General features: G+C 36.7%; 1 protein-coding gene across 1 annotated transcript in view; it reads left to right on the forward strand.

Annotated features, from left to right (window-relative positions):
* LOC109059404 (nuclear factor 1 X-type-like) overlaps nucleotides 1-12,292 on the forward strand; it is a 723,368-nt gene that overhangs the window by 12,053 nt on the left and 699,023 nt on the right.

A 12,292-nucleotide genomic window follows, 5' to 3' on the forward strand; every position in this document is an offset into this window, starting at 1 on the left:
CATCCACCGACACGCAGCTTTTTTTTCGGGGGAAGTTTTTTTTCTAACGGAATAAAATGGGTCTTTGAGACTGTTGGCAATATTCCCCGCTCCACAATGGTACGTGCTGTATAAATCAACTTGGCTCTTCTTATTTCTGTTTTAAAATGCTGGTAAACACGAAGAGAGGAGTTCGATTGATAATATAACAGACAAGAACTGTTCCAGATCGTTTTTGGGTGTTTTAGGTTGCGCAAAAACTCTGGGATGTAAAACAGCATTTGTTTTCTAGTTCTCCATTCGCACTCTCGATGCGCGTAATGCCACTGTTGTGTGTAATAGCTGTATGAGAGGAAATAATGCTTGAAGTTGTTCATATGGATTTGGAAGCGTGTTGGAATCTCTGCTGAATATTCTCCCGTATCATTGCATTAGGATTTAGTAGCGGTGCAAACTAATTTATCACTCGATTTTGCGCATAATATGTAGTCTAAGTGCCATGCAATATCATATGCGATATCATAGTTTTAACTTTGATTCCTGTGGCATTCAGACTTCAAAACAAGTGTCTTTCTGGATCCACCCCATTAAAGACAATGGATAATGAATTGTTGAATAGAATCAAACTCTTCATGCTTTACATGCATTTCGTTTTATTGGGATTACAGGTGACACATTCCCTTACTCTGAAAATTGTTCCACTGCACAAGCGTGTCACAGGACGACTGTCGCCGCCCACATGTCGTCTGTCAAAGAGAACAAAAAGCTTTGAGGGGTTAAATATAGAACAATATAGGTGGGGGTGCAACTACTTCGGTGTCCATAGGACTAACTTTTACTAACTGCGTGCGAGGTGTTGCACGTTTGAAGTCATTGCATTAGAATTGTATCGTTTTGAACTGACATGATAGGATTATTTGCTACGGTTTTTTTGCATCGTTTGTTTGCTTTTTTTTCTCTTGAATCTATTCTTTGCTTTCAACAGAGTATGTTTGTAAACTGTACAGTTAAACAACATTTAAATATAGAATAGTAATAAAAGAACCAGTACACTAAAAAATTTATATAGTCGATTAAAGAGGCCGAGCAAATAATCGATATTAGCCGCTTTTGTGGTCTGAAGATCAGTTTCAAAATCTAATGCCCCCGTCCATGTATAAAACCAGTTTGTTTCTACAATTTAATTTTGTTCTTGTTAAACATATTTGGTTATGTGCATTCACGTTGCTATATAATAAAATAGTGTGTGCAGAGTGTGTGGTGTGTGTGTGTGTGTGTGTGGTGTATACTATATTATATATATGGATATATATAGTATATATATATATATATATATATATATATATACACACACACACACACACACCACACACCCAACACACACACCACCACACAAATCACACACATAAGTCATAGTGTAAATACAATCTTAAAAGTATTTGGAGACTGGATATTTTTTTGGCTTCTCTTTTTGAACCCTCATGTTGTTTCTCCAGCCATGTTGACCCAAGAGAGGATTTTTATTTTTTCATGAAAATTGGAGTAAAAACGTACTTACTTTGCTAACTCACCAATATATTTTGTATATAACCACTTGTGTTGTTCCTTACCTATGAAATTGCATGTAATCTCTCATTGTGCTATATTATTACCCAATGTTGCCATTCAGTCTTTGTGCGATTGTGCTTCAGTTGGTGAACTGACTGGATTGTAGGACTCATTCATCTAAGCTCATGCCCCTCCATTTTGAGGTGAACATTTCCAAAATGATCCATAGTTGCAGTTTTTTCACTTAAAAACTGAGGTGCATGCAATTGGTTTCCAAAAAGAAATACAAAAGCTGTACTATACCAATGTGACAAAAGTTATAATCCAAGATTTGGTGATAATACATAATGAGAGATTTACAGGCGCGTTTTAAAAGTCCCATAATTTTTTGACTGCTAACCCCAAATTGGGCACAGCACAGAAGGGTTAAATAACACTGTATGTTTTGCCTGTATAAGGTGGGCCATGTATAAAATTAAACATACATGCCATTGTCTTTGAATGTTTTAGTCATGTTAACCATTTTATTTATAGTGATAGGGGGGAGGAAATATGCAGGCCATTCAACATTTTTACAGTATATGCCAGTATTTCAAAAACTAAAGAACATAAGGAACTTGCATTTTAATATCATATTGGCTGAATTTTGGTGATTATTCAATGCAAGGACATCTGCTCAGAGTTAGCTCGACTCTAAACCTCAGATAGCTTGATTTTTTACTTCTGACCAGACAGGGCCACAATAAGCCGATCTGAGGAGACAATCAATCGCTATTGGCAGTCAACTAAACAGCACATTACCCAGGTTGTCCTCATTTCAGAGTCTAAATGTTCAGCTAATTATAGCATCGGCCTTCTTCATTTTTCAGCTCGCTGCACACACAGTTTTCAGTTCGCTCTCTCTACTTCAATCCGGCTTTGGAATCCAGATTATATTTGATTGCATGACTGATGCAGGGTTTGGTAGTGTACTTGTTGATGATTTCCAGATGGGCCTGAATATCAGCACATTAATGTGGATAATTATTTGTTTATCCGCTCTCTTAAATGGCACACACCCAAATAGGCCACTGCCAGAAAGAAACGAGGGAAATCTATTCAAAGCTGACTCCACATGGGATTTAACGTCTTCTCTTAAAAAACGAATTTAATTAAGCTTTCCAAACGATATGAAGTGATATAGTTAGAAGGAGTTGACAGCTAGTTGCATTGGAGCTTACAGCAGTTCTCTGTCAAATAAATAGATGCTTAAAGAGAAATAGCCATCTGGAAGAGACTTTGATGACCGTTGAAACGAAGAACATGTTTAATGATAATAAAAACAATGCAGCCTATAGTTGCATCCTATATGTTTGCAAGCTTGGACGACACAGCAGCAGAATATATAATTGAATCCATTATTTTGTAGTCAGTGTTTGATTTGTTTGAGTGAGAGGAGGTATTGATGTTAGCACAGCAGTTATTATACATTTATTTGACATTAAAGACGTAAGACATTTGTGTCTGCCTTAATTTATTTCCAAGACCCAAACTGAAAAGCATGTGTGCCTGTCAACTGGACTTGATCTTATGACCAATCAACATTATGAACAAGTCATTGACACAGATGTCCCATATTCATTGGCTGTTGGTTTTAGCTTTTTCTTCTATTGCAAATCAATGATGTGATGTTAATGAAACTCTGGTTATCAAGTATGGTTGTTGTCATGCACATCAGTTCATTATCATAGTAACTGCATGTCTATGAGCTGCTAGAGCCATGCATTAATCTGATATTATATTACATTTTCATTGAATATGAAAAAAAGGTCCTATAATCTGGACAAAGATATCTGTTAACATTCCTAACTGATTTTCGGTTTGCATGCAAATATATATATAAAATCAAGTCAAATTTAGAGTTCAGTGAAGTAATATGAATTAGACCAAAGTCAAACCAGTTATCAGTCATTTTTTTTTATTTTTTTTTTATTCATTACTATAAGAACCAACTCTTAAAAGATCAGTTTGTTTGGCAATCAAACTACACTGGTCCCAGTTAGATATGTTTTTTTGATACAGGTTACTAAACCGTACCAGCTTATGTTTATTCATTTGTTATGATTCACTAAAAAGTACCTGCTCATGATAGCATTTGCTTGAGAATTGGGACTACACTGGCCACAGTGTATGTTCTTGATTCACCAAAAAGAACAGACACATACAAGTCATTGTTTTTTGATTCAGAAAAAAATCTGATTCATACGAGTCATTACTGTATGTTTAAAAATAATACTGCATTGGTCATCTTTTATCATTTTGATTTTCTAAAAAGAACCAGTTCAAACAGTCATTTTTCAAGACATCAGACTACAACTGTTTTCGCACTCCTTAGGATTTTGATGCACTTTAAAAAGAACCATATGACTCATGAGTCATTTGTTCGGGAATCAAAACTACACTGGCTGGGTTATTTTTTTTTGATACACTGAAAAGAACTGGATTATGAGTTCATGAATCGACTATACTAATCGTATGTTTTGAAAAAAAAAAAAAAAAACTGCCTCATAAGAGTGATTTGTGTTGTGAATCAGTATCTGCTGGTCACATTGTATAGCTATGTTGTTTATATTCAGCGTGCATGTAAAAACAAATGAAAGCACATTGCATATTATTTGGTCTTTTATTGCTTTGCATTAAAAACAGGTAATAAAAATTACTTGTTATTTTTTGTTGTGGCACTGTTTCAGCAGCAACAGGGGAATCACTACATTGATTCAAAAACCATTGCAGGAAAGGTAAATACTTAAATACAGGGCTGATTTTGAATGGTTGTCAATGAGAAATGTGTCTTTTTTTGTGTCCAGATGGTGTAGTTGCGACATCTACCCAGCAGGGACTAACCTCTAACCAGAAATATTAAATTTTGTCATATAACAGTCATGAATGATTCCTAGCAAAAGAGGAGAAAACTAGGAACTCAAAACACTGTAGCAACACCCTGGCACACACAGCATCGTGGTAGCATGTTTTGTCTTTAAACAATGAAAATCATTTTTAATGTCACTCCCCTGCCTGAGTTTTCCCACTAACACTAACAAGCACTTTAATTAAAAACTTTAAATATCTTATATTTTGTATTTAATGTAGTAAAATAAGGATTCATCCTTTATAATAGCCCCATAATCTGACACGACTCTGCTTGCAGTTCCTGTGCTGACAGAATCAACGTTTAGTGCCCAAACAGCTCCGTAAACAAACAATAAGCAATCTGACAGGACCACCCTCCTCCTCAGGCTTCATTATTACTCCTGTTCTGCGCTCATTTCGCTCTCACCCAGAGCTCCTCAAGAGATGAAGGTATGAAATATCACATTTTTCCAGCAGTGAAGTGGCCCTGGCAAGCGTTCACACGGCATGCCTTTCTTGCTTTCATATATTTCCCCCCCCCTTTGCCACGCTTTTAAAAACAAATCCCCTCCCTCCCTCGCTCGGCTTTGATGTGTCTGCCGTGTTAACCTGGGTTTGTAGAGCATTAACAGTTATGTAGAAGTCCTGTTTGATTGTCGTTTTCTCTTATCTGTGAGCACATGAATTATGATGTAAAGAGAGATATTGGGTGAAAAGTTTTTATCAGGGTTGTTTGTTTTTGTGAAGTTAAAGGTTATATGAACGAGTAAGCATGAACCTCACCAAAACATGCATAGGTCTCATTTCATTTTTTCAGAAGCATGAGAAATCACACCTGTTTCTGTAAGGCTGGCAAGCTTCATCCAACCCGGATGTTGCGTGCTTCTATATCTGAAGCTTGGCCAGCCACAAACATGCCACGAAAGCAGAGTACTAAGAAAGTACATCACCCATATTCTTTTTTTTTTTTGTTCACTGTACAACAGAATGCATGCCAGGAGAGCCAGCTGATGATGTCGACTGACTTCCGTGTGTTTTTTTCTTCTCTAGTCACGTTGATCTCGCGAGTCCTCTGTGAGATCGTGTGTCACTGTGAAATCGCTGTGTCCTAGTGTGTGGTCTCGTGGTCTGGGCGAATCGTTTAGTGTGCACGTCCAGAGGATTATAAGGATAAAAATCGGTTGAAACCATCTTCATGTCTGTGGTCTCCCATGGTTTTAAAATTGGTAAAGATTTGAAAATCATCTAAACACTAAAGATTTGAGAGCTTCTGCGTTGGTTATAACAAGAAGACCAACCAATCAGTAACACTCTTCTCTCTCTGCGGCTGGCTCATTTTGGGGCATGTTCTGATTTGCTGACGCTGTTTTTGGTGGATGGGGTTTTTAGAGAAAGCGTGGATGACAAATAAATGAAATCGCGTACAGGTACAGTGATATATTTGTTTTGTCACATTATATTACATGTTCTCACCAAAATTCATAATACTTCTTTATTAAATTAAATAATACTATACTGGCAAATAAAAAAAAAATTAGCAAAAATTACAAAATAAAAATGTGTAAATATATTAAATAGAAAAAATCTGCGGAGACTTGTTTTCCATTTAAAGCTGCATTCCTTAACTTTTTTTGGTTAAATCCAAAATCAATTGTACATAAGTACAAAAATCAGGGTTCAAACACCAGCCCACCAGTGCGGTTCAAACCATCATACTTGTTTTAACTTTCAGTGGTTCGGGTCCATTTGTCTTTGCGTCATTACGTCACGTCTGTCTATAAAAGAAGGAGTCCTGGCTAGTTAGGCTGCAGTGGATGCTGCAGGTGAAGGATCATTTGTAGCTGCTTCTTTCTTGCAGCAGCTGGAAAATAAAACTCGTCATTTTTTGAGAAAATAAAACACAAAAAGGTCTTAATTGTGCATTTATGGTAATGAAACCACATGTAAGTGACTGAACATTAGTTTTATATTCCCAGTTTTTTTTAGTATTTTGAAGAATGTGGGTAACAAAACAGTTTGTGGTAGAGTTTGACTTCCATTGTATGAAAAAAAAATACTATGGAAGTCAATGGCTTACCATCAACTGTAAACTCAAACTGTAAACTCAAAATGCCAAGTCATAACTCACATTTTTCTTCTGTAAATGTAAAAATTCTAGTTCCCATTCGGCTATTTAAGTTTTTCTTTTTTTTTTCATTATGAAAGTAAACAACCAGTTCATCAGAATTACTGTATATCCTAGTCCTGATAATACACTCTAAAAAAAAATGCTGGGTTAAATCACACCCAGTGCTGGGTAAAATTATGGACCAAACCCAGCAATTTGGTTATTTTGATCCAGCGGTTTGGGTTACTACCCAGAAGGCTGCGGTAAACATATAACCCAAGCGCTGGGTCAAAACAACCCAGGTGCTGTCATAGTTTGTCCTGGGTTTGTATTTAACCCATCATTTTTTTAGAGTATTATGTACATATGATATACAGTTATATTTGCTGCTTTTTTATTTTGTATATTTTTGCTTTTTATTTCTTACCATAAATTTTCAAACAGACATGTCCCATGTTGCTCACATTCATCACACTTCAATGTGATTCACGTTTTGGTTTCACATTATGTATTACTACCTATAATCTTAATGGAAGGGCAATTTTGGTCTTACCCCTGTGTGCAGACATGAAATGTAACAGGCCCATAATTTCCCCCAGCACAGACATTTTGAATATGGCTGTTCCTCGTCCACGCTCTAAATATTGTCTTGTTGCTGATATTCAAGAGTTTCATTATGAGGCCTAGGTAGCGCTTTTGCTCGGCTAACCATAAGGATCAAAAAAAAAAAAAAAAAAAAAAAAAGCATATGCGGCGTATATAATAAAAGGGTGGCATGTTTAATTGATACAGTGCCATGCTCCAGAAACACGTCACAGCGAGGGAGAAAGGGACAGATCCTACAGGGAATACATCAGAACAATCAGCGTAGACTCAAACAAACCATGTTACTTTTAAAGTGTGAAGGCAAACCGAGCACCGAGAAAGAGGGACTCATCTGTCACTTTATTTTACCTGCCCCTGATTTTCTGTCCATAGCTTTTATTCACTAAAAAATCAGTTGTGGACTAAGAGTAATTTTTCATATATGAAATCGAAATCGAGTGATGGTAAGGACACATGTAAATGTAAATAAAAAATAAAAATAATTATCCATACTTATGGTTAGTGATTTAAACAAACCTAAAATTCTCCAGAAAATATAAATCTAGTTGTTATGTTAAAAACTAAAATCCTTTATTTGGCATCACCTGGTTTTCATGAAGAACGCTTTAAAAGGGACAGTTCACCCAAAAATCATTTACTCTCCCTCAACTTATTCCCAAACCAGTTTCTTCTGCTGATTACAAAATAAGATATTTGAGGAGAATGTTGGCAAGTTGACGGTAGCCCATTGGCCTTCCATAGCGTGTTTAGGTTTTTTCCCCCCATATTATTGGTAGTCAGTGGGTACTCGTCACGTTGGTTTTGGTTTACCAGCATTTTTGCAGAATATCTTTCTTTTGTGTTCAACGGAAGAAGAAACTCTTTTGAAACCAACTTGAAGGTGAGCAAAATGATGACAGAAAGTTTTCATTTTTTGGGTGAACTATCCCTTTAACATCTATGGAATCTTTCCATTTCACCAAACGTTTTTCACAAAAATGGTTCTTTTAAGACCTGTTCACTGATAGGTTCTTTGGGAACCCAAATGGTCTTCTTCTGTGGTGTCACTGCAAAACCCCCTTTTGTAACCTTTATTTTTAAGAGTGTTCACCATTCTGAAAGTAACAACCAGTTTGGATTGGTTAAGTCGTAGTTGTCATTCTCACCGCTTGTTTTGTAAGCGCTTTGACGTATGGATTTGTTGGGTTGTTCAGAGAAGTAGAAAGCAAGAGTGAATACAGCCTTTCATTGCTGTGGATAATGAATAGTGTTGCAGCCACATTTTGGGTTAGCCAGTGTCTGGGATCTATTATTAGTACTGTGTTGGTGTATGCACGCGCACACCTCTATGCGTCTGTTATTTTAGTTCTGCCTGTATTTTTTATAGGAGGTGCATTTTGGAGTCAGGTTTTAATCCCGGGAAAGTGTGCAGCAGAGTTTGCTCCGCTCTCAACGGCATGAAAATACAGTTATATATCTTTTTATTAAGGACAACAGTAAATTATCCTCGTCTGGGATACTGGAGGTTCAGGGTCCGGAGAATTTCATTTGATAAAGATATATGTGTGCTATATATCTAATGTGTGTTCATGTTACTGTGGGTAATAGATCTTTCGAGTCTGGGTCTTTGTGTACTAGGTTTATCACTTTTGCACTCAAAAATCAACTGGTACAGACCTCTTGCCCCCATGAATGCCGCTGTGTGTTAACAGACTTTGCTTTAGCCCTTTGCTTTACTGTGTGATTTGACATCGATCGTACTAATGGATAACTGGAATGGGGTCTTATTCAGGCCCCGCAACCATGTATAACCCAGTCAGTGCAGCTCCCAGCATACAAATGAACTGGGATGAATGGACACCACACTCTGAGAAAAAAAAAAAAAAAACAAGCCACCTTGGCAGTTCGTGTCTGGAGAAAGCGTCGCTGTGTGAGAGAGGTTTTGTGCGCTGGAATAAGTCACAGATATACTGGGAAGTCTGGAGATGGAACGGGAAGCAGTTTGGAGAGTCTGTCCTGACTGTGGCACCGCATGCAAACTGCCCTGAGTTTAAAGATGGAAACTGGCCGCTGATTACAGTCCAGCACAGCACAAGGGTCGGCACAAAACGTTTTGACAAAGATGTGATGGGTTCAGTCACAACTTTCAGAACAGAGATTTGACTCCTTCTGAAGGGTGGTGTTTGCGTGTGGCAAAATTCACTGCCTTGCCGCGATGGTTGCTAAGCTGTTTTCATTCTTACTGGCTTAAATGTCCACCTGTGCAAGTTTCCAGTGAATATTCTCATCCTAGTATATAATTTGTTTCAATATTTATATGTTTATACTGTGTATTAATACATATATAAAAATAAATGGAATAGATATCATAGAAAAATTAAATAATAGGTGTGGGAATAGTTGGTCTATTATATAGTACATGTATCTAGCTGTGGAAGATAATAAACATAACACTATCTGAAATATTATGTATTATTTTAAAGTATTTTGAAATTAAATACGTACTAATAAATAATTGGTATGTTTATGTGGGAATATATATATTAACCTTTATATTATAAAAAAACAATATTAATATACAGTTTAATAGTTTAGTTTTTTAAAATACAGATTAAGAATTGTATACTTTATTACTTTATGTGGATAAATATTTGATTCATTATTGTTGAAATATTCAACATTACATGGTATCGCTTTATATCACTTGTTTTTAAAAAGACAAATATTCTACACATAAAGAGGGTGCGGTATGAATTGTAATTTTGGAAATATGTTGTGTGAGTTCACTTAGAATAGATAGTTAAGAGCCATTATTTTATCTTCTATTAAGACCCATTAGCTGTATAAGTAGCACATTACTATTATTATTATTCTTATATTTTAGTATATATAACATTTTAAATATGAATGTATACATTTTAACATTATAGTTAAAATAATAAAGATCAATAATTTGTAATGTTTTTGTACTTGAAATGTATACATATATTTTTGCATTAATTTAAATATTTACACTGACATGCATATTGTAAGATACATTTTATTACCAAATAAAATAAATCAATTAAGACAAACTAATAATAAAACTGGTGCAAGTGAGTTTTAATTTTTGAAATCTATTGTGTGATTACTGATTGTTATTTATTTACAATTCTTGCTAGTGTCCAAAAACATTTTACAATTCCCCTAAAGAAGCAGCAATAGCTTTAGTTTTGAAAAGTGTTGTAAAGTCTGATGTCACCTGGCAAAACCTGAAGTTTGTCCACAAAGAGGGCTTTTTAAATTGTTCTTAGAGATGGGTTCCTAAAAACCATCAACAGATGTTTTGTTATTTATGATAGAACGCCGTCGGACAAAAGCTCCACCAGCTGTTCCTACAAGACCCTTATGATGATGATCATAATATTATTTTTAAACCCTCCAAAAGAACCATATAGCATGCCCTGCTAAAAGCTGATTGCAAGAGATAAAAACGGAATTGATAAAAAAGTAAGTCAAACAGCTTTCTGATTCTGAATGGCTGTGCTGTGTGATAGATGGATTTGTTATGTGATTGGGTGTTCAGAGCCACCCGAACCGTTTTCTGGTGAATGAAGACCCGCCAGAGTCCTGGGATGCCATAGGCTTCGTTCTTGTTCGGATTACTACAGGGTTACTTCTTCTTATATACTCCATTACTCCTTGTAGTCTTTATACTTCTACTAATCGTTATTAATTATTTCGCACTATGCAACTATCTGCATATGCAGTGAAACAGAAAAAAACTGTTAGCATATAGTGAGTCTCATAACTTCCACGGGAGCACTGGTTTTCGTGTGGGACATGAGCAATGCTTGTGACATCGACGTTGCAGACTTCTATAAAAGGGAGAAGTTATACATTGAGGGCAGGACTGTGCAAGGGAAGGGAGGCGCGAAGACAAAAACAGCAAAGAAGTTGCAGCTTTTTTAATTCCACACCCAGCGAGGTGCACTGTCACACTTTCCAAGTCGATGGGAGTGAATCAGAAACAGCCATAAAAAACAGGCACGGGTGTGGATCGGAGACGGATCGAGGAGGGCTATGGAGTGATTGGGCAGGGTATTCTGTGTGGATGCACTGAAAATGGATACGGTTCCAATGAGGCTGGGAGCTCTGCTTTTTACTAAGATCCTCGTATTCCCAGTCGGATCGCTTTTGCAAGGGAACGTTTGGTGACTCAAAGAAACTCCTGTGGTTGCTCCAAGCGCTCTCTGTTGGTAATGCAGAGGTCGAGTCACAGCGAAATGGATGAAAAATATGTGTATAACCCTGCGATTGGTTGAACAGACAAAAAAAATACAGACGGTCTGAGGTGTACAATATAGCTGCGTTCTGGACATCGGCAAGCTAGAATTGTGTGTCTCGAACTATAACCGTCACAGTGAGACTGCATTTAGAGAGAAAAGTGGAGGCGACCCCTGGCTATATTTTGGGCTGATTTTTAATAGCAGTATAGGCAGTTTTTCTATATTTATTGTGTGGAGAATACCAGTAGCGTTCATGCTGGTGACAACCGAAAACAAACGCAACTGCTAATAGCTTTGTATCCATGATGTCTTGTTGAATATAATTAGTAATTATAGGGTAGTCTGAACAGCCTCAGACCAATCATGGTCAGGTTTCTCAAACCGTTTTTGACCCACAACATAGGACAGCAGCGTAAAAAGACAATTATGCTAAATACAAATGATGACCCTATAGGGTTATGCATGCAGATAGCACCATGGTATAGCGGATGAGAAAACCTTTCATGTTACGGACTGGTCGATCAGGAGTTGTGAAAGAAGCGGCTCTTCTGCTAACACAAAGGTGCATTTAATTCCTTTCAAAAATACAGTAACAGTGGTAATATTAGTTGAATCGATTATGAGCAATTTTAAATACAACAATTTCTATGTTTAATACATTTAGAGGATGTAATTTATTGGCGGGGGGGGTGATGCAAAGGCGTCGAATGAATTTTCAGCATCATTACAGTCCAGTCTTTAGGGTCACACAGGATCCGTCGAAGGGCATTGGTCGCATATGCGGAGCTTGATGCTCAGTTTGGTTAACATTTATGTGAGTTTGCGGCTTCAACTTAGTAATCGAATCTAATGTTTACATTAGTTATGGTAATCATGACATCATAATTTTGGGATGGGCAGCGCAGATCTGGGGATG

Source organism: Cyprinus carpio, chromosome A3 (genome assembly GCF_018340385.1).
Source record: "Cyprinus carpio isolate SPL01 chromosome A3, ASM1834038v1, whole genome shotgun sequence".
NCBI lineage: Eukaryota > Metazoa > Chordata > Actinopteri > Cypriniformes > Cyprinidae > Cyprinus > Cyprinus carpio.